A 21,821-nucleotide genomic window follows, 5' to 3' on the forward strand; every position below is an offset into this window, starting at 1 on the left:
AACCAAGTGAATGAAATTGACACACAAATTCAGGAAGCACAAAGGTTCCAAACAAGATGAATTCAAAGAGGCCAACACCAAGACATATCTTAATTAAAATCCCACAAGTTAAAGACAGAGAATCTTAAAAGCAGCAAGAGAGAAGCAATTAGTTATCTACAAGAGAGCTCCCACAAGACTGTCTAGCTGATTTCTCAGCAGAAACTTTGCAAGCCAGAGGGGATTGGCAATAAATATCCAATTTTTTTTTTTTCATGAAGACACTAGTCATATTGGATTAGGGTCCATCCCAGTGCCTCAATTAACTTAATTACTTGTTTGAATACCCTATCTCCAACTATAGTATAGTCAAATTCTGATATACTTCAGGTTAGGTACAATGTCACAAAATTCAGCCCATTATAAAAATAGAGGACAAAAGGTTGAAAGAAAATAACTGCCCATCTAGAATTATAATATCCCCCAAAACTTTCTTTCAAAAAATAAGGTAAAAATAAAGATACTTTCAGAGAAAAATGTAAAATAATTAATCATCAGCAAAATATAAACCATAGTTAATAGAGTTAGAATGTTCTAAGGTCTTTAAATTACACAAGAAGTGATAAGATACAAAATTTTATTGTAGTTTAATAAATAAGGGATGGCTATTGTAATATTTAGAATTACCACTAAGTCAATTGGGCTAGAATAACTAATAGACACAGTTAAGATAAATGCATACAATGAAATAAAAAGCCTCTTCAATATATATACATATTCAAACAACAATTTAAAATGAAAATTTAAAAGGTACCACTTATGATAGCTTCAGGCATCATCAGATGCCTAGGAATAAAGATAGTAAATGATGTGCAAGAACTCCACATGGAAAACTAAAAATATTATTGAGAGAAATGAAAAACCTTAATAAATGGAAAGATATGTTCAGAGATCAGATTATAGAGTCAGTCTTTCTCTGAAAACTAATCTAATAGATCCTATATAATTCTATTCAAGATCCCAATACATTTTGTGTTGTGAAAATTGATAAAAAGATCATAAAATGGGTATAAAAATGCAAAGGGCCAAGAATAGTGATTATGAGTGGCATGTAGAGGGTAGTTGAAATGCTGATAGTTTCTCTCTATTACTTGCATGGTGGCTATCTAGATATGTTTGCCATGTGATAATTCACTGAGCAAAACACTTACAATTTGTGCTCTTTTTGTTAAATTTCAAGTATACATTTATTTTTAAATTGTGAAAATGAATAAACAAGTACTGCATTTAGCAACATGAATAAATCTTAGTAACATAACTCTAACTAACAAAAGCAAGTATCAGAAGACTACACAGAGTATGACAGTCTCTTTAAACATTTAAAAATGAGAAAAACTACATAATTTAGGCTCAGGTAAATGTGAGTAAAAACGATGAAATAACTAAGTAAGGAATAAAAATTTTAAAAAATAAGAAAAATTAGTGTCTTTGGGGGAAAAGCAGATAATTAAATATGGGACTAGGACGTAGTTTAGAAGTAATTTATTAATATTCTAGATCCTGAAGTTTGTGGTGAGCATATGCATGTTTATGATTAAAATAGATAAATTAAAATAAGTAAGAAATGCATGCAATGACTAGAGATGACAGTGTGTCATTAAACAAAGGTTATGATTAAATTTTATGCATTTGTGGGCAAAATAAAAATTAAAAACTAAATATAGGTCAACTAATTCTGAAACCAGTAACTTAGATAGCAAAACTAGGCAAGATCATCATGAGAAAACAATCTTACTAAACCCTATCTAATAATATGTAAAAGAGAAAAATGCATATGACCAAGGCATATCCCAGGAATTCAGTAACACATTAATAGATTAAAGGAGAAAATTTATAGGTTGATTTCTGGGCTCCCTGTTTTGTCTATTCTTGTGCCACTGCCAGGCTGTTTTGTGTCTATTCTTGTGCCTCTGCCAGGCAGTTTTGATTACAATAGTATTGTAGCATAGTTTGATATCCGATATAGTGATCCCTCCAACTTTATTCTTCTTTCTTAAGATCTTCACCTTTACAGTCAATTAATATTTGGCAAAGGAGGCAAGAGCATACAATAGAATAAAAACAGTCTCTTCAATAAATGGTGTTGGGAAAATTGGACTGATACATGCAAAAAATGAAAATAGACCACTAAGTTACATGATGCATAATAAACTCAAAATGGATGAAAGACTTAAATATAAGTCCTGAAACCATGAAAATTCTAGAAGAAAATGTAGGCAGTAAAATCTCAGACATTTCACTTAGCAATATTTTTGCCAATATATCTCCTAAGGCAAGGGAAATCAAGAAAAAAATTAAACACATGGGATTACATCAAACTCAAAAGCTTCTGCACAACAAAAGAAACCATCAACAAAATGAGAAGGGAATTTACTGGATGGGAGAGCATATTCATAATGATGTATTTGATAAGGGGTTAATTTCCAAAATATATAAAGGATTTATACAACTCAACAACTGAAAGACAAACAATACAATTAAAAAATGGGTCAAAACCTGAATAGATATATCTCCAAAAAGGACATACAAATGGACAATAGACATGTGAGAAATGCTCAGTCACTAATCATCAGAGAAATGCAAATTAAAACTACAATGAGATATCAAATCTCACCTGCCAGAGTGGCTACCATCAATAAATCAACAAACAAGAAGTGCTGGTAAGAATGTGGAGGAAAGGGAGGCCTAGTACATTGTTGGTGGGAATGCAGACTGGTACAGTCACTGTGGAAAACAGTGTGGCATTTCCTCAAAAAACTAAAAATGGAAGTGCCATTTGACTCAGGGATTCCACTTCTGGGAATATATCCTAACAATCCTGAAATACCCATCAGAAAAAATATATACACCCCTATGTTCATAGCAGTTATTTACTATCGCCAAGCTCTGAAAACAGCCCAAGTGGATAAAAATGATGTGGTACATAGACACAATGCTATACCACATGGCTGTAGAAAAGAAGGAACTCATACCACTTGCAAGAGCATGGATGGACCTGGAGATTATTATGCTAAGCAAAATAAGTCAGCCAGAGAAAGACAAATAAATACCATACGACTTCACTTTTATGTAGAATCTAATGAACAAAATAAACTGACAAACATCGCTTCTTGGCCTTTTGGCTAAGATCAAGTATAGTATCTGTTCTTATCAGTTTAATATCTGATATGTCCTCTATCCAGGACATTGTACTAAATGGATTTTTGGAGCTGGGAGATGGAATAGGAGCTTGCTCCGACCCGGTATTGCAGTACTTCCGGGAACAGTGCACCAAAATAAATAAATAAAAAAAATAAACTGACAAACAAAATAAAACCAGAAGCATGGATACATGGAACAGACAGATAGATCTCAAAGGGGAGGGTGTGGGGACTGAAAAGATTGCTAAAGAACATATATGTATTGCTCATGAACACAGACAACAATGTGGTGAAAGCCAGGAGTTATTTGAATGGGGAAGGAAAAGGGAAACATCTGTAATAGTGTCAACAATAAAAACAAATAAAAATGCCTAAAGCTAAGATTTTTGAGATTTAGATAATGGTAATGACAAGTTTTTGAGATATTTTTAATTGAGTAAATGTTTAAGGTGATGTAGGAGGAAAGAAGATCAGAAATAACAAAAATATATAAAGGTATTTAATGAATTTTCCTTTGGATTTTGAAGGTACCAACAACGATTTAACAAGGGCCTCCAACATGAATATATTTTAAGAAATGACTTACAAAATAAAAAGTTTTCTTAAAAAATAAAATGAAATAATTAGAACAAGTTTTAACAACTATGCCAGATCTCAAGTGTTCTCAATAAAAGTTATCTCCCCTAAAGCAAAATCCTTGAAAGCTACATAAGTCCCATGATACTGCTAGTATTAAACATTAAAAAGAAAGAAAAATTGTGTAATCATTTAATTCAAAGCATAAACAGCATTTTGTAAAAGTTAATGCATAGCCATTATTCTTCAAAGTGCTTACACGCTAGATGTAGAGAAGAGATTAACAAATGACATAAGGACTGGGAAGAAAAACGCAAAGCTCTCTTTAAGCCTATGTGATTATCTTGAAGATAATCTTCATACAAATTACTAGAACTTTAGAAAGATGATTCAATAGCTAAATATATGATAGGTATTCAGAAACTTTATTTTTAAAAATAGGCAACAAATAGAAAATGCAAATGTAAAAATTATGACACTTCCAATTGCAATAAAAAATAAATTAGGAATCTATCTAGAAAGAGATATCCAGTACCTTTTTGAAGAAACTGCAAAACTTTATTAACAGACTGTAATAATTTTCTATTACTGCAAAACCAATTTAGCAGCTTAACACATCATTCCCTTATAATTTCACAGTTCTGCAGTGCCTAACCTAGTTACAAGCCCTTCAGGGGCAGGCATCCTCAGTTGTTTTCTACTCAGGGACTTATAAGGCCAAAGTCAAGGTGTCAGTCATGCTTGATTTTTATGTGGAGATCCTAGGAAAGAATCCACTTTAAAGCTCATGTCTACCTTATGGTAGAATCAAGTTGCTTTTACCTGCAGTCTAGGGCTTCCCATTTTCTTACCTGCTGTATATGAGGCCTGCTCTGTCAACTAGAGGCTGCTCTCAGTTCCTTGTCTTGTGGCTCCCTTCACCTCAGCAATAGATCTTCCTCACATTAAATCCATTTTATACTTTGACTCTCTCTGCATCCCTCTGCTGCTACTAGTCAAAGAAAACTCTCTGCTCTTAAAATGCTTGCAACTAGGTTAGGCATAACCAAATAATTACCGTATATTAAGGTCGACTGATTAGTAACCTCAATTACATCTACTCATTCCCTTTACTATGTAATGAAACATAATCATGGGATTAAAAGCCATTGGGGCAATCTTAATTTCTGCGTACTATAGGGACATTAAAGCAGAAAAATCAGTGGAGAGGTACACCATGTTCATGAAAATAGAGACCTGATATTATAATGTTTCTGTATTTGTGAGAGTTGAGCTGTAAATAGTGGATAATCTTCAAACAGAAGAAACATAGAGAGAAACAAACTAGTTATTTAAGTTTCTCTCTTGTTTTATTAATTCATGTCTATCTTTATCTTAATATCACACTGTACTAATTGTTGTAGCTTTAGATTAGTCTTACAATTAGGTAGTATAAATTCTCAAACTTTACTCATTTTCAAACTTGTTTGGCTATTCCAGAAGAATCTTGTTAACAACCTAATCTTTAAAGTTTTTTTCTTTTAGTGCACTTATTAGGACATCCAATACAACTTAAATACAAGAGGTAAGATGGGAAGTCCAAGATGGTGGAGGAGTATGTGGAAGCTACAATAACCTCCCATATCAAATCTGAAATTACAATTAATTTGTAAAGAAATCATCCTGAATAACTAACTCAATACGAGCTGGAGGGAAGTCCTATAACCACGGACAGATAGAAGAAAACACTTCACCACAATAAGACTGGTAGAGAGTGCAAAGGAGACATGAGAGGGCTGACTGGGATCCCATAGATGACAGCTGAAGGATATGTCAGTGGCCAGGGCATACCCCCTGAGAAGTATGGGTCTAAACCCCAATCTGAGCTCCCTAGCCTACAGTACCAGAGCCAGAAAGAAACCCCAATAACATCCAACTATGAAAAGCACCAGACTTTTTGTCTGCCAGTGAGAGAGAGCTGGAGAAGCAGAGAGCCTCTTAAAGGGCCAACACAAAAAACATTTGTAGGTACTTACCATAGGCTCCAGAAGAGGGCAGGCAGAGTGGACTAGAGATTCTTGAGGAGAATCTGGGGCTGGTGGCTCTGGGGAGATAACTGAAGGAACAGCCATCAGGATCCCTGTGCTGAGTCCTTCCCCACACTGCAGATGCCATTATTCTCAGACAAGCACTCCTCTCCAAGTGGCATCAGCCAGAGGGGAAGCAATAGTCCCGCCCACATAAATTACTCTGCCCTACCCTGTGGTGCTTAAATCTGGCTTCTGATTACAGCTTAAAGCTATATCACTGATTAGTTTAACTAATAAGGCAAAAAAAAAAAAAAAAAAAAAAGAAGCAGCCAAAATGGAAAGCCCTGACCCCAAATGAAAAAATTAGAGGATTCTCCAGAGGAAGAACTAGATGAAATGGAGGCAAGAAATTTACAGATAGATAGTTTAGAGTAATGATTATAATGAAGCTGAGAAGCATGAAAAAAGACATAGAAACCATAAAAAAAGGACAAGTCAGATAAAAAGATTGCAATATCTGAAATAAGTAATACATTGGAAGGAATAGAGAGTAGGTTAGAGGAAGCAGGGAATTGAATCAGCGACTTGAAAGACAAGGTAGAAAAAAAACACCTAGGCAAAGCAGCAAAAAGAAAAAAAATTTTTTTAAAAATGAGGAGAACTTAAGAAACATTTTGGACAACATGAAGCATAACAATATCCACATCATGAGAATACCAGAAGGGGAAGAGAGTGAGCAAGGAATTGAGAACCTGTTTGAAGGCATAATGACCAAAACCTGCCATAATCTGGTGAAGGAAAAAGATGCACAAGTCTGGGAAGCTCAGAGTCACAAACAACTTTGACCCAAAGAGACCTACACCAAGAAAAGGCTTAGGGACAAGGAGAGAATCCTAAAAGCTGCAAGGGAAGACCAGGTGGTTACTTACAAGGGAGCACCAATTAGACTGGCATCTGATTACTCAACAGAAACATTTTAGGCCAGAAGGGAGTGGTATAAAGTACTCAAGGTTATGAAAAGCAAGGACTTACAACTAAGGCTACTTTACCCAGCAAAGCTATCATTTAAAATTGAAGGAGAAATAATGAGCTTCCCAGACAAGAAAAAGATAAAGGAGTTTGTTAACATGAAACCAGTACTGCAACAAATGTTAAAGGGCTTGCCTGAAGAAGAAGAAAAAGAGAAAGAAAGAAAAGAAAAAAAAAAAAAAACAGAGGAAAGTAGTTTAACAATAAAATGAAACTACATACATATCTATCAATGATCACTTTAAATGTAAATGGCATAAATGCTCCAACCAAAAAACATAGTGTAGTTGAATGGATAAGAAAACAAGACCCATATATATGATGCCTCCAAGAGACCCATCTCAGATTAAGACATACATGAAGACTAAGCATACAGGGATAGAAAAAGATATTTCATGCAAATGAAAAAGAAAAACATCTGGGGTACCAGTACTTACATCAGACAAAATAGACTTTAAAACCAAAGCTATAGTAAGAGAGAAAGGACAGTACATAATGATAAAGGGAACAATCAACAAGAGGATATAACCTTAGTAAACATTTATGCACCCAACATAAGAGCACTTAAATATTGACGCAAATCCTGATGGACATAAAAGGAGAGATCAACAGGAATACAGTCATAATTTGGGGGATTTTAACACCACATTGACTTCAATGGATAGATCTTCCAGACAGAAAATTAATAAGGAGACAGCAGCCTTAAACAATAAACTAAATTAAATGGATTTAACTGATGTCTTCGAAGCATTTAATCCCAAAGCAGCAGAATATACATACTTTTCAAGTGTACATAGAAACATTTTAGGGTAGACCACATGTTAGAACTCAAAACAAATCTCAATAAGTTTAAGAAAATTGAAGTCATATCAAGCATCTTCTCTGACCACAATAATATGAAACTAGAAATCAATCATAAGAACATGCAAAGACGTGGAAGTTAAATAACATGTTATTAAACAATGAATGGGTCTACAATGAGATCAAAGAGGAAATCAAAAGATACCTTGAAACAAATGAAAATGAGGACACAACAATCCAAAATCTGTGGGACACTGGGAAAGCAATCCTAAGAGGGAAAGTCTTAGCATTACAGGCTTACCTTGAAAAAAAAAAAAAAAAAAGAAAATACTCAAATAAACAATCTAATTTCTCACTTAAAGGAACTTGATAAAGAACAACAAAGCTCAAAGTGAGTAGAAGCAAGGAAATAATAAAGATCATAGCAGAAATTAATGAGAGTCTAAAAAAAATACAAAAGATCAATGAATCCAAGAGCTGGTTCTTTGAAAAGATAAACAAGATTAACAAACCTTTGACCAGACTCATTAAGAAAAAAAGAGGAGAAATAACAACTGATACCAAAAAAAATGTAAAGGATTGTAAGAAAATATTATGAACAGTTATATGCCAACAAACTGGACAATCTGGATGAAATGGATAAATTCTTAGATCCGTGCAATCTTCCAAAACTAAATCAGGAAGAATCAGAAAACATGAAGGACAGATTACACCTAGTTAAATTGAAGCAGTGATAAAAACAAACAAACAACAACAAAAAAAACATACAAAACTCCCAACAAACGAAAGCTCTGGACCAGATGGCTTCACAGGTGAATTTTATGAAACACTCTGAGAAGAACTAACATCTCTCCTTCTCAAAGTATTTCATAAATTCAAGAGGAGGAAAGGCTCCCAAACTTATTTTATGAGGCAATCATTATCCCAATTCTGAAACCAAAGACACTACAAAGAAAGAAAATTATAGGCCAATATCCCAGATGAACATAGATGCTAATGTTCTCCACAAAATATTAGCAAACCAAATACAGCAATGCATCAGAAAGATCATACACCATGATCAGATGGGATTTATCCAAGGAATACAAGGTTGGCACAACATTTGCAAATCAATAAATGACTCACCACATAAATAAAATGAAGGACAAAAATGACATGATCATATCAATAGATGCAGAAAAAGCATTTGCTAAAATCTGGCACTGATTTATGATAAAAACTCTCAACAAAATGGGGGTAGAGGGAACATACCTAAACATAATAAAGGGCATATATGACAAACCCACTTCCAGAATCATACTCACTGGACAAAAACTACAAGCATCCCCTTTAATATTGGGAACAAGAAAGGAATGTCCATTTTCACCTCTTTTATTCCACATAATACTGAATGTCCCTGCCACAGCAATCAGACAAAAAGAAGAAATAAAAGACATCTAAATTGGAAAGGAAGAAGTAAAACTCTCATTATTTGTAGATGACATGATACTGTACATAGAGAACCCCAAAGATTCCACCAAGACACTACTAGAACTGATAAATGAATTCAACCAAGTTGCAAGGTATAAAGTTAATATCCAGAAGTCAATTGCATTTTTATATGCCAATAATGAACTAACAGAAAAAGAAATTAAGAAAACAATTTCATTCACAATTACTACCAAATGATTAAAAGAGCTAGGAATAAACCTAACCAAGGATGTAAAAGACCTGTACTTGGAAAATTATACAACACTGAAGAAAGAAATAGAAGAAGATACAAATAAGTAGAAGCACATACTGTAGTCATGGATTGGACGAATTAACGTGATTAAAATGTCCATACTACCCAAAGCAATCTATAGATTCAACACAGTTCCTATCAATATTCTAATGGCATATTTTTTACAACTAGAGCAAATATTTCAAAATATTTATGGAAACACAAAAGGCCCTGCATAGAAACAGTGATCCTGAAAAAGATATACAAAGTTGGAGGAATCATGCTACCTAATTTGAAACTATATTATAATGCCAAAGTAATCAAAACAGCATGGTACTGGCATAAAAATAGTCATAGATCAATGGAACAGAATAAAGAGCCCAGATATAAATCCATACCTCTACAGTCAATTAATATTTGACAGAGGAAACAATCACATACAATGGGCTAGAGATAGTTTATTCAATAAGTGGTGTTGGGAAAATTGTATAGACGTGTGCAGAAAAATGAAACTGGACCACCTTCTTTCTTACACAACACACAAGAAAAAATTCAAATAGATCAAAGACTTAAATATTAGACCCCAAACCACAAAAATCTTAAAAGAATACATAGGCAGCAAAATCTTGGACATTGCTCTTAGCATTATTTTATCTGATGTATCTCCCAAGGCAAGGGAAAGAAAAGAAAAAATAAACAAATGGGACTGCATCTAATTAAAAAGCTTTTACACAGCAAAGAAAATAATCAACAAAATAAGAAGACAACCCACAGAATGGGAGAGCACATTCATCTGATACATCTGATAAGGGTTAATAACCAAAATTTAAAAATTCTTACAAAACTCCACACCAAGAAAACAAACAACCCAATTTAAAAATGGGCAAAGGATCTGAACAGACACTTCTCCAAGGAGAACATACAGATGGCCAATAGACATATGAGAAGATGCTCAATGTCACTAATCATCAGAGAAATGCAAATTAAAACCACAATGAAATACCATCTCACACCTGTCAGAATGGCTTTCATCAATACATCAACAAACAACAAGTGCTGGTGAGAATGTGGAAAAAGGGGAATTCTTTTACACTGTTGGTGGGAATGCAGACTGGTGCAGCCACTGTGAAAAGCAGTTTGGAGATACCTCAAAAAATAAAAAATGGATCTGCCTTTTGACCCAGTGATCCCACTTCTGGGAATATATCAGAAGAAACCTAAAATGTTAATTTAAAAGAACATAAGCACAACTATGTTCATTGTAGTATTATTCACAATTGCGAGGATATGGAAGCAGTCCAAGAGTCCATGAGTAGATGAGAGCATAAAATAACTATGGGACATTTACACAATGGAATAGTACTCAGCCATAAAAGAGAAGAAAATTTTACTCTTTGCAACAGTATGGATGGACCTAGAGAACATTATGCTAAGTGAAATAAGCCTGTCAGAGAAAGACAAATACCATATGATTTCACTCATATGTGGAATCTAATGAACAAACTGAACTAACAAGAAAAACAGGGACAGATTCATAGATGGAGAGCAGGAGATGAGGGGGTGGAAGGATTGAGCAAAAAGGAAAAAGGACTCATGGAATGAGACAACAGTTTGGTGATAGCTGGGGTAGGGGATTTTAAGGGGACTAAATGGTAATGGAAAAAATGCAATAAAGATTAAATTTTAAGGAAGTGGTGAGATTCAATACTGTTGTCACAACCCCAATCTAACATTTCACAATTAAACAGTATATTAGTTATGGGATTTTGTAAATTTTCATTATTAGATGAGTAATTCCTTTCTATTTCAAAAGTTTTATTTGAATGGGTGTTTAATTTTATCAAATGCTTTTATTCTTTTTGCATTTTTCAAGAAGTATCATATTTTTCGCAATATAAGACTCACCTGACCATAAGATGCACCTAGGTTTAGAGGAGGAAAACAAGAAAAAAAATATTCTGAACCAAATGGTGTACTAAAATATTTAATAAAATATAACGGAATAATATTTCAACCGTGTAAAGTGAACAGTAGTCAACAGCAGTATTAAGAACCATTGTCCAGGGACAGCCAACTGACCTGGAGTCTGCACGATCCTTCCCCATGTGGGAAGGCCACCCTCCCCTCCACACCCCCACTCTTATTAGGGATTTCTGGACCCAAGGGTAGGCAGGACGACAACCATGTCCAGCTTGAAGCAGCTAGAGGAGCTCGAGACCTTCACCCATTGTCCTTTATAAGATTATAAAGGGTCTTAAGTCTGAGAGGGAGGGATTGTTATTTTTTATTGTTAAAATAATTAATCAATCATTTATTTATTTTAAAAAAAACAAGAATATATGAAAGGGTGAAGTGGTAGAGCTTGTATGTACAACCCATGGGCATGGACTTGGGGTGGGATTGCTGGGGGAGGGGATGCTGGGTGGAGGGGAGCAAAGGGAAAAAAATTGGAACTATTGTAACAATACAATCAATAAAATATACTTAAAAAAAAAAAGAACCATCATCACTGTAATCTATGAGGAGACACTTTAAGGTCTAAGTACTCTTCTAGTTTTCTGGGAACCCCAAGAAGTCATCATCACTAGTGTCAGATTTATGAAGCTCAGTTGCTCACAATCACTGATATCACTTTCTTTGCTATCTTCATATTGACCAGACGCCCTGAGATTCAGCAGTAAAGTGGGACATTTAAGCATCCCCAGGGGTTTCACATGGGCCCACTGCTTCCTCTTCTAACAGCTGTCGCCATCACTGACAGGTCAGGTAATACAATATTCACTCCGTAAGATGCACAGACATTTTCCCAGACTTTTAGGGGGAAAAAAAAGTGCATCTTATGGATTGAAAAATACGGCACATATTTTTTTTCTTTATTTTGTTAGTGATTCTTGACTGTTAACCTTAATTTCTGTCATAAACAGCATTTGTTAAAGGTGTATCATTTCTATGCATGGCTGTGTTCAACTTGTTAATTTTAAAGGATTTTTATGTCTACTAAGAGATATATTGGCCTGTAAATTTTTTTCTCATATTATTATTGTCAGATTTTGGCACTAGGATTATGTTGGTTTCATAAAACAAGTTGTGAGGTATTTCTTTTCTCTCTCTGAAAGTGTTTGTGTAAGATGGGCATAAATTCTTAAATGTTTAACAAAATTTATCAGTGACAGCACCCTCTATATTCTAAACTGCCATGCCAAGTTATGGGTAGCTAAAAGGATATTTGGTTTCTCCTTGTTTCAGCAAAGTCCTATCTGCAGAAAACACTTCTCACTTCTCTGAGATTTTGCAAATGTCCCAGTAATGAAAATAGTCACTAGTTCCTGCTACCAATGAAAGACATCTCTCCATAGACATTTGTTAATTTAGACTTTTGCGCACCCACAGTTTCTGATACTTCTAAAAAATACGATTTTTTAAAATTTAATTTTTAAAATGTTACAGCAGGGATGATGGCCTTTTGTGACCATACAGAATGTTTTCAGAAGCACAATTCTCTATTTAATATTTTTTTCTTAATTTCAGTGACTTGATTGCCTTGAATTTTCTGTTAGGACTTAAAATCCTGAGCAGCATATGCGCCTCACTGTTCTAAACCCAATTCTAAAGAGAAGCATGGCTAGCCAGAATAATACAGTGCTTCTAAATTTAGTCTCTAGAGTTCAGCTACCTATGTCCAAATTCTGGATCTACCACTTACTAGCTCTGGTCAAGGTACTTAAATTCCCCAAGGTTCATTTTTATCGTTTGCATAAATATAGACAATATAATACTATATATTGCATATAGTAAGACACACACAAAAAAAGACTAGAACAATATGGTACAGAGAAAATAGTCAATAAATACTAGCATTTATATATAGAAAGGCAAACCAAATTATTAAAGACATTTGACTAGACCTAAAATCAAATCTGTCTGGGGTAGCCCTATTAATTTCCTATGATTTATTGTCACTTTTATCTGTGAATCATTTGATAATTTCTTATTCTTTGTGTTGTAGTTAAACACATGAGATTCAGTTTGAAGGTCATCTTCCCTTAACCACAGGCCTTATTTGGCTCCCTTAGCACCATATCTCTGTTAAGAACAAGACTGAGAATGACATGTGAAACTCAGTCTGACAGACCCTGTCGTGATGCTGCACAGAGCCTGACAGTCTATCGTGCAGTTGGAGTGCGATGGCAGATTACTACTGGTTGGACAGCTACCTACACTAATCCAAACCTCAAAAGATTTCAAAGTAATTTTGGTTGCAGATATTTATTTTGAATTTACTATATGGCTAATGATGGGGATATTATTACATTTTTTTAAAGCTGATAGGCATTCCTTCAAGCAAATGATCAGTGTCAAGCAAATCACTTAGCTGCCTAAAAGGATATCACTTATATAAGGCTTTCTACTACCTGAGGCAGAAGAGAAAAGAATGGGATTAGGATCTAAAAGAGATTTGATGGCTGTCATTTCCACAATAGGAATGTTGACAGGAGGAATAAATAACTTCTGAAGAGCAACTTGTTAAACTGGGTTAAAAGAAGATCTGTATGGGCATGGCCGAGTCTGATGTTGCCTGCCAATCTGATTATGTTTTATTAGTCAGCTGAACTGTATTCCATGATTTAGTTTGTGGCTAGCTAAAGGGGTCACAGGCTACAGTAGCTCATATTTCCTGAACATATTTTGGCAGAAATTGTGGATTGTTTTAAGAGAATGCCAACCAGTGTGAGAGATAAAGACAAAGAGCTTCTTTGTAGTTATTTAACATCATAAAGCTACCAACCAAGGAAAGAGAGGCAGCCTCCTTTGTGAGACTGCAGCATACACTCAGGCACATCAGAGACCAGGAATGCTCTCTCCACTAGCAAACCACAAATTACACACATAGGACTTATGCATAAACACCATGAAGGCCTCCTCTTTAAACCCAGTTTCTCTGGGTAAAGCCACATTGTATTGTTTCGAGCTCTCCTCTCTAGTTTGATTTCAAAAGCTTCCCCTGGGTCTTGTCATCAGTCACTTACTGTATATTTCTCAAAATTATTAATTCAGATCTTTTAGTTTCCCAGCTTCCATATTTCCACTCTGGCCTTACTATTTTCCAGTTCTTTGACTTCTGTCTTTTGTCCCTAAGTAATATAAGTTTTCTCCTGGTTTCACATATTTACCTACCCAATCTAGATCTCATGGCTAACCAAATTATTTATCTTCTTATTCATATTATCAATCCCTTTTCTCCCTTAACCTTTAAGAACTGTCCAACCTTGAATCAAGATAACCATTTGCCTACTCTTTCCAATACTGAGGCTATTTATGTTGCTGAGAAGATAGGTGGTACCAGAAATGCACAGCTCCTGGTACCTGAATCCTCTTGCAAATCCCATGATCACTGTTGGCCATTTTTCTCAAGTCCTTTTATATCATACTGCCTGTAAACCCTCTCACACAGATATTTACTCTAAAAAAATTCTTTTTCCTCCCAGGTAAATGAAAGATTATCAGTATTCAATGCTTTCGATTTAGAACTTTCCTCCACTGACTGGTTTATATGAGAAACAGCTGAGCAGTATGATTCCAAACTGGGTCATGGTGGCAGTCAAGCTTGTTTATACCATTGATTATGTGTGTGACCTTCAGCAATTACATAACCTCTCTAATTTTTGGTTCTCTCACATGCAAACTGATGAAAATACAGGTACTTACTTTTGAGATTACTTTCAAGTAATAATTTAAAGAACTCATATATATATATATACATACATGCATACATGTGTATATATACACTTATATGTACATATGTATACATATATACACATAAAGAGAGGGAGAACTTAGCATAGTGCTTCCCAGTTAGTGGTACTCAATACATGTTCACTATAAAATTAATTTCTATAGTTATATCTACACTCATCCTTGCCTCCTCCTCTCTTACATATGAAACATGTCTCTTGTTCTTGCCAAGACTAATTTCTCTATCTTCTCAAGCTTCATTGATACCACATTCCACCAATTTTGCTTCTCTTATATATAGTCTTTCAGTGCATAAACAAATTCACACAGACACTCCCAGCAATCCTATGCAATCCTATCTCTGACTTTCTCTTTTGTTTTTACAATTATGCTTCCATAAAAATAGTTAAAGCTCACTAGTTAATAGTTATAGCAACATACTAATACTGATGAGGTCTGTCCAGAAAGTACCCATCCATGTACTATGAAAAGGAGACATTTATTGAAAATGATACAAAGTACAAGAAATATTGTACTTAGGACAATGATGCCTCAGTCCCCTTCAAAGCAGGCTCCTTGGGACTTCACACAATTCTCCCAACTGCCATCAGCTGCTCCGTCGTATTCTCCTGAATCTCATCAGCGGTCTGAAATCTCTTGCCTTTCGAACGTGATTTTAGTTTTGAGGAAAGCCATAAGTCGCAGGGCACCAAATCCAGACTGTAGGAGGGCTGAGTCACCTGGGTGATTTGATGTTTCTCAAAAAACACTCTGCACGAGACGTGATGTATGAGCAGGCGGGTTGTAGTGATGAAGCTGCCAATCACCAGTTGCCCATAGCTATTGGCCTTCTGAATCATCTGAATAGTTTCTGCAGAGGAATGTTCAAGCTTAACATAAAATTTAATGAAGATTTGTTGCTCTACTCCCTCAGCCACTTTAAATGCGTTGGCCACACAGTACACATGCTCACTCAGTGGTGTCTTCCTCCCCCACTGACTAGTACAGTGAAGTCATCATGGTTCATGCATGAGCATTCCAGTCCACTCTCCAAACTGTTCTTTTTATATTAACAATGGATGGACTTTTTCCAGACAGGTCTCATATTAGTTATATGATATATAATTATTACGTATATAGCTATATAACTATTATATAACTATGACATATAATAGTTATGTTATATTATATTATGACTAATATAATATACATATAACTATTTCCTTCTTCAACTCCAATTGCTCCACACACAGAAAAATAAGACATTTGACAAAATAATCAATGAATTCCAAATTGTTAACTATATACACATTTAATGTCACTCTTAGGTTACCGCATTGAATTTGTGTGCTTAGCATGGTATGATGCAGTTTCGTGTATATTTGTACATTGATTTCTCACAATGATGCTAAGAGGCAGGTATCATTACTATTATATAGAGGAGAAAAGAGAAGATATGCTAATGGGCATCATCCATTTGTCACCCTTCATTCACTGAGTGAACACTATTCAACAGTCATTGTTCCTGCTTTCCATGAAGCTTACAGTTTGGAGAAAGAGGGAGATCATGAATTGATTAATAAACAACTTATTATACCAACTGAAATGAAAGCTGTAAAGGAAATAAAGAATTCTGTGTTTGACAACAACAAGGAGAGCTTGTGTTGGAAAGGTCAGAAGGACCACTCTGAAGAGATATAGTCAAGCTGATAGCTGAAGATTAGAACATATCTGCCATGCACATAGAAGTGAAAGAGCCCAGAAAAAGAAGATGCCAAGTTCAAATCAGATGTCATGGTTAGATAAGAGCTTCAGTAGCTGGAGTTTGGTTCAAATTTTCTCACGTGACCCCAGGCAGAGTTAGCCATGGATCTTCCTTTCCTATGACACTGTGTGCATTCATTTTCATGGTGTTAGACCAAAGTACCCAAGGACAAGTTTTCAGCCTTTAACATACATCTAGCATACAACAAATGATAAATAATACAATGTTTATTGAATTCATTAGTGGCTTTCTATTCTAATAAATATTGCCCACATAATTTGGGGGAGGAGAACTGAGTGTTTGGTCATTTCAAGCAGGGTCTTCACATTCTGTATGGACACTACCTGCTCCTCAGTGCTCGTTTACCTAGTTGGTCAAATGAGTTATGGGCAGTCAATTGCTGGTATCTAGGTGACTAATGACACTTAGAAACTGGAGTGTATGTGCTATTGCAGCACAGTTTCATTATTTTCCTATCACTACCAACCATGGATTTTTTATCAAAGAGCCACCAATTAGCATCATGGTTTGACTGATAAAAATTTTAAGAAATGGTGGAGTTTTCTTTGGAGACTTATGAATATGCATGTTAGAAGCTTCTCTTCCTTCAATGTGGCCTCCTGAAGAGAATACCAAACTGGAAGGTCAAAGCCCTGAGTTCCATTTTTGTCTTTGCCACTCACTCTGTCGGTGACCTTGGACAAGTTGCTTAGCCACTCTGCAGGTGACTGTTTCTTTGTTGATAAAGATGTGAGTAATGATAGCTGAAACTGCCTTCCATATAGGGAAGTTGTGAAGATTAATGAGATACTGTTTATAAAGCACTCTGAACTCTCTGAAAGGAAGGTGCTATATAAATACAGAGTTGCTGTTGTTATTCAACAACATTTTAGCTTCAAGCTCTCTGTATATTTTTCAAAACCTGGAAAAGGTGGTAAAGTTTGAATGTATGGATGATTTCACATGATGTGTGCCTGTTTCCACCTCTGATAAACTGTCCACTGAATTTGCCTCTGTTCTATTTTCTATATGTGCAACTTTCCTTTGAAGAAAAAACAAAAACTGATACAATTTTTTTTAATTCAAATGATTATAGAAGAAATCATCTTTAGTGGTCATCTGTGAGTCATTTGTGGGAACCATTTAGGAGTGAAAGCATAAGATCCTGATTTTCATGGTCAAGGGATAAGATATGGGTAATGTTTTCTGATTAATAATGATTTGATTTGGCCCTCATCCATATCTCCCAAACGAGTAATTGAGCAATGAATTGGAAACCAAATTGCCTGCTTCATTTTATTTCTTCTCCCTGAGCTTGAGGGTCCTATAGTGGAAGGGAAAACAAAAAAATGGAGGGGGAAAAAAGAGAAAAGGGTCACACTAACTCTCACAATTAGACCCTGAATAATTAAGAGTTGACTCTGCTGTGGTCATACATACTAAAAAAGTGAGACTGGCTGCCATTGCTCTCATTTGTCCCCATTATACTTCAAATAGTGTGTTTTCCAGAACTAGCTAGTCCCTTAAATGTGATACCTTAATATTCAGAATGTGTGGGATGTGGGAAAATTGATGTTCCTCTGAGAATCTCAATCTTACATTAGCAGACTCTTTTGCATTTAATTTTGTCCCTTGTTTATATTATAGGCTTAAGAGGTTTCTTTCAACGTGAGAAAAATTTAGAATGTATGTAGGTAAAATCCTGAATCCTGCTTTTTCATCTGCTCATTAGGACTGATGTACTCGGGTCTTAAAGTTTCAGATGATCCATGGTTGTTATAAGTGCATTGGCCTTATGGTTTGTTTCTTGAAAGAAATGAAACAAGTAATCTGGTAAAGGCATGCAGTTGGAGTTATTCTACCAGCTTTTGAGAACTACTGATTGTCCCCTAAGACATGTTAAAATTTAGGAAATATGTTCAGCTGTCAAAAAGATTTGAGCTTAGAGGAATCCAGCCAGAAATTGATAAAAAGAAATCTAAAAAATAATCCCATGTAATACATTTTCCTGTTTTTAATAAACAAAGTTGCATGTCTTTTTTCTTTACTATGAGAGATTTATCTTTTGGGGTTCCCTAAATGATATAATGTAGAGCAATACATTTCAAAATTATTAAATTATTATTCTTAAAATTTAGAAAATATGAGGCATGACCTTTTTATCATTTCTATTTTTAGACCACAGTTTTTCTTTGGAGGAGTAAAAATGAGATTGATATACACTTCAATGACAGTGAAAATGCACCAGACATACAGGAATTGAGTTGGCCAAAAAGTCTGTCTGTTTTTTTCCATAATATAAAAGGACACATTTTTCATTTTCACCAATGACTTTATTGGATATTTTGAGTATGTTGGCTATCTCCCACATAGTATAATGTTGATCATTCTGAATTAATGTATTGATTTGATTGCTATCAACTTCAACTGTTCTACCTGACCGTAGAGCATTGTCTAGTGGGAAATCTCTAGCACAAAACTTTGCAAATCACTTTTGACACATTCAATCAGACACAGCACCTTTTCCATACACTGTACAAATCTTTATTTTGCATTTCAGTTGTGTTTTTACCTTTCTTGAAATAATAAAGTGTAATGTGCCAAAAATGTTGTGTATTTTTATCATATTCAATATTAAAATGGCTATACAAATATTCATCAATTTTGAGTCTTTTTTCTAATGCACACTGACATGACAGCTGTCACAATACAACCTAACAACATTGTTTTGAATGAAGTAAAAGAAAACTAAATATGGTAGAGAGGCTTCTGGTCAAGATGGAGGCATAGTTAAACATGACTCACCTCCTTGTACAACTACAGCAAAAATTACAATTACACTACTAAACAAGTATCATCCAGAATTGTCAGAAAAATCAAGCTGTATGAAAATATGACAACCAAGGATTTAAAGAAGCCACATTCATCCAAATGAGTAGGAAGGGCAGGGATGCAGAGAATCGCAGAGAGGCACAGAGAGGTGGAGAGGCATGGAGAGATGCAAGAGGTAAATAGGTGCAGAGAGGTGCAGAGATATGGAGTGGCACAAAGAGGCACGGAGGCACAGAATAAGCATTCCCACATCCATGTGTAGTAGGTAAAAATTGGGAGAAATACCTCAGGAGTGAGGAATTCCAGCCCCAGACCAGACCACCCAACTCAGGGTTCCAGTGCCAGGAAGATAAGTCCTTATAACTTCTTGCTATAAAAACCAGTGGGGGTTGGGTTGATGGAAGAAACTGTGGAATTCTCAAGAGACTCCTCTTAAAGGGCCCACAATGGACTCAGGACTCCTGCAGACCAACCCCCTCTGGAATACAACACCAGGGCAACAGCTGGAAGTGCACTAGCGGCATACAGGGAGAAATTGAAGTGACTGGCATCAGGAAGAGTGCTGAGAGACAGCTTTCTACCAGGTAAAACTCCAGAGGTCAGGCAGCATCATTGTCCCCTCTCTGAGCCCTCCCCCATACAGAGCTACAGAGAGGTGACACAGGTTGCCACACACTGACAATTACCTAAGGCTGCACCCCTTCCAACTAACAGGTGGGCTTTTCTCCAACAGGTCATGCTACTAAGACAGGGAGTCAAGGCAGCTCTACCTAAGACACAGAAACAAACACAAGGAGGCTGCCAAAATGAAGAGGCAAAGAAATATTGCCCAAATGAAAGAACAAAACAAAGCTCTAGAAAAGAACTAAACAAAATGAACTAAGAAACCTATCAGATTCGGAATTCAAAACACTGGTTATCAGGATGCTCTAGGAACTCATTGGGTACTTCAACAACCTAAAAAACACCCAGGCAAAAATGAAGGTTATATTAAGTGAAATAAAGAGAAATCTACAGGGAACCATCAATGCAGGGGATGAAGCCAAGAATCAAATCAATTATTTGGATGCAAAAAAGAAAAAAACATTCAATCAGAAAAGCAAGAAGAAAAAAGAATGGAAAAAAAATGAGGATAAGCTAAGGAGCCTCTGGGACACCTTCAAACAAACCAACATCTGAATCACTGGGGTGCCAGAAAGAGAAGAGGAAGAACATGAAATTGAAAATTTATTTGAAAAAAATGAGAAAAAATTTTCTTAATTTGGTGGAGGATATAGACATAAAAGTCCAGGAAGAATAGAGAATCCCAAATAAGACAGGGCCACATTGAGACACATCATAATTAAAATGACAAAGGCTAAAGATAAAGAGAGAATCTTAAAAGCAGCAAGAGAAAAGCAGACAGTTACCTATAAAGGCATTCCCATAAGTCTCTCAGCTGATTTCTCAAAAGAAAGTTTGCAGGTTAGAAGGGACTGGCAAAAGAATTTAAAGTGATAAAAAGCAAGGGCCGACAACCTAGATTACTCTATCCAGCAAAACTATAATTTAGAATTGAAGGGCAGATAAAGTGCTTCCCAAACAAGATAAAACTAAAGGAGTTTATCATCACTAAGACATTATTATATGAAATGCTAAAGGAAATTACATAAGAAAAAGAAGATCAAAACTATGAACATTAAAACGGCAATAAATTCACAGATATCAACAACTGAATTTAAATAACAAACTAAGCAAACAAGTAGAACAGGAACAGAATAATAGATGTGGAGATCATTTGGAGGGTTATCAGTTGGGGGAGGGAGAAAGGAGAGGAATGGGGGGAAAGGTGCAGGAATTAAGAAGCACAAATCGGTAGGTACAAAACAGACAGGAGAATGTTAAAAATAGTGTAGGAAATGTAGTAGCCAAAGAACTTATATGCATGATTCATGGATATGAACTAAGGGGTGGGTTGTTGGTGGAAATTGGGTTACTGGGTGGTGGAGGGGTCAAAGGGGAAAAATGAGACAACTCTAATAGCATAATCAAAAATATATATTAAAGCAACCAAAAACAAACAAAAAAGAAAAAAGAAAAGAAAAACAACTAAGAGCTACTAGAGCCATCTTATGGAAAAAATCAAATGAACTTTTCAGCCAACCCAATATTGCAAATCTGTAACAGAAAAACAGAGAGTAATGTTTCTTATTCTT

The 21,821-nt window shown here is 35.4% G+C and overlaps 1 pseudogene; it reads left to right on the forward strand.

The window, feature by feature from the left end:
- Positions 1-3,141: 3,141 nt before the first annotated feature.
- Positions 3,142-3,315, forward strand: LOC150019643 (U2 spliceosomal RNA; annotated as a pseudogene).
- Positions 3,316-21,821: the final 18,506 nt, after the last annotated feature.

Source organism: Furipterus horrens, unplaced genomic scaffold, assembly GCF_987537825.1.
Source record: "Furipterus horrens unplaced genomic scaffold, mFurHor1.1.pri manual_scaffold_2, whole genome shotgun sequence".
Taxonomy (NCBI): domain Eukaryota; kingdom Metazoa; phylum Chordata; class Mammalia; order Chiroptera; family Furipteridae; genus Furipterus; species Furipterus horrens.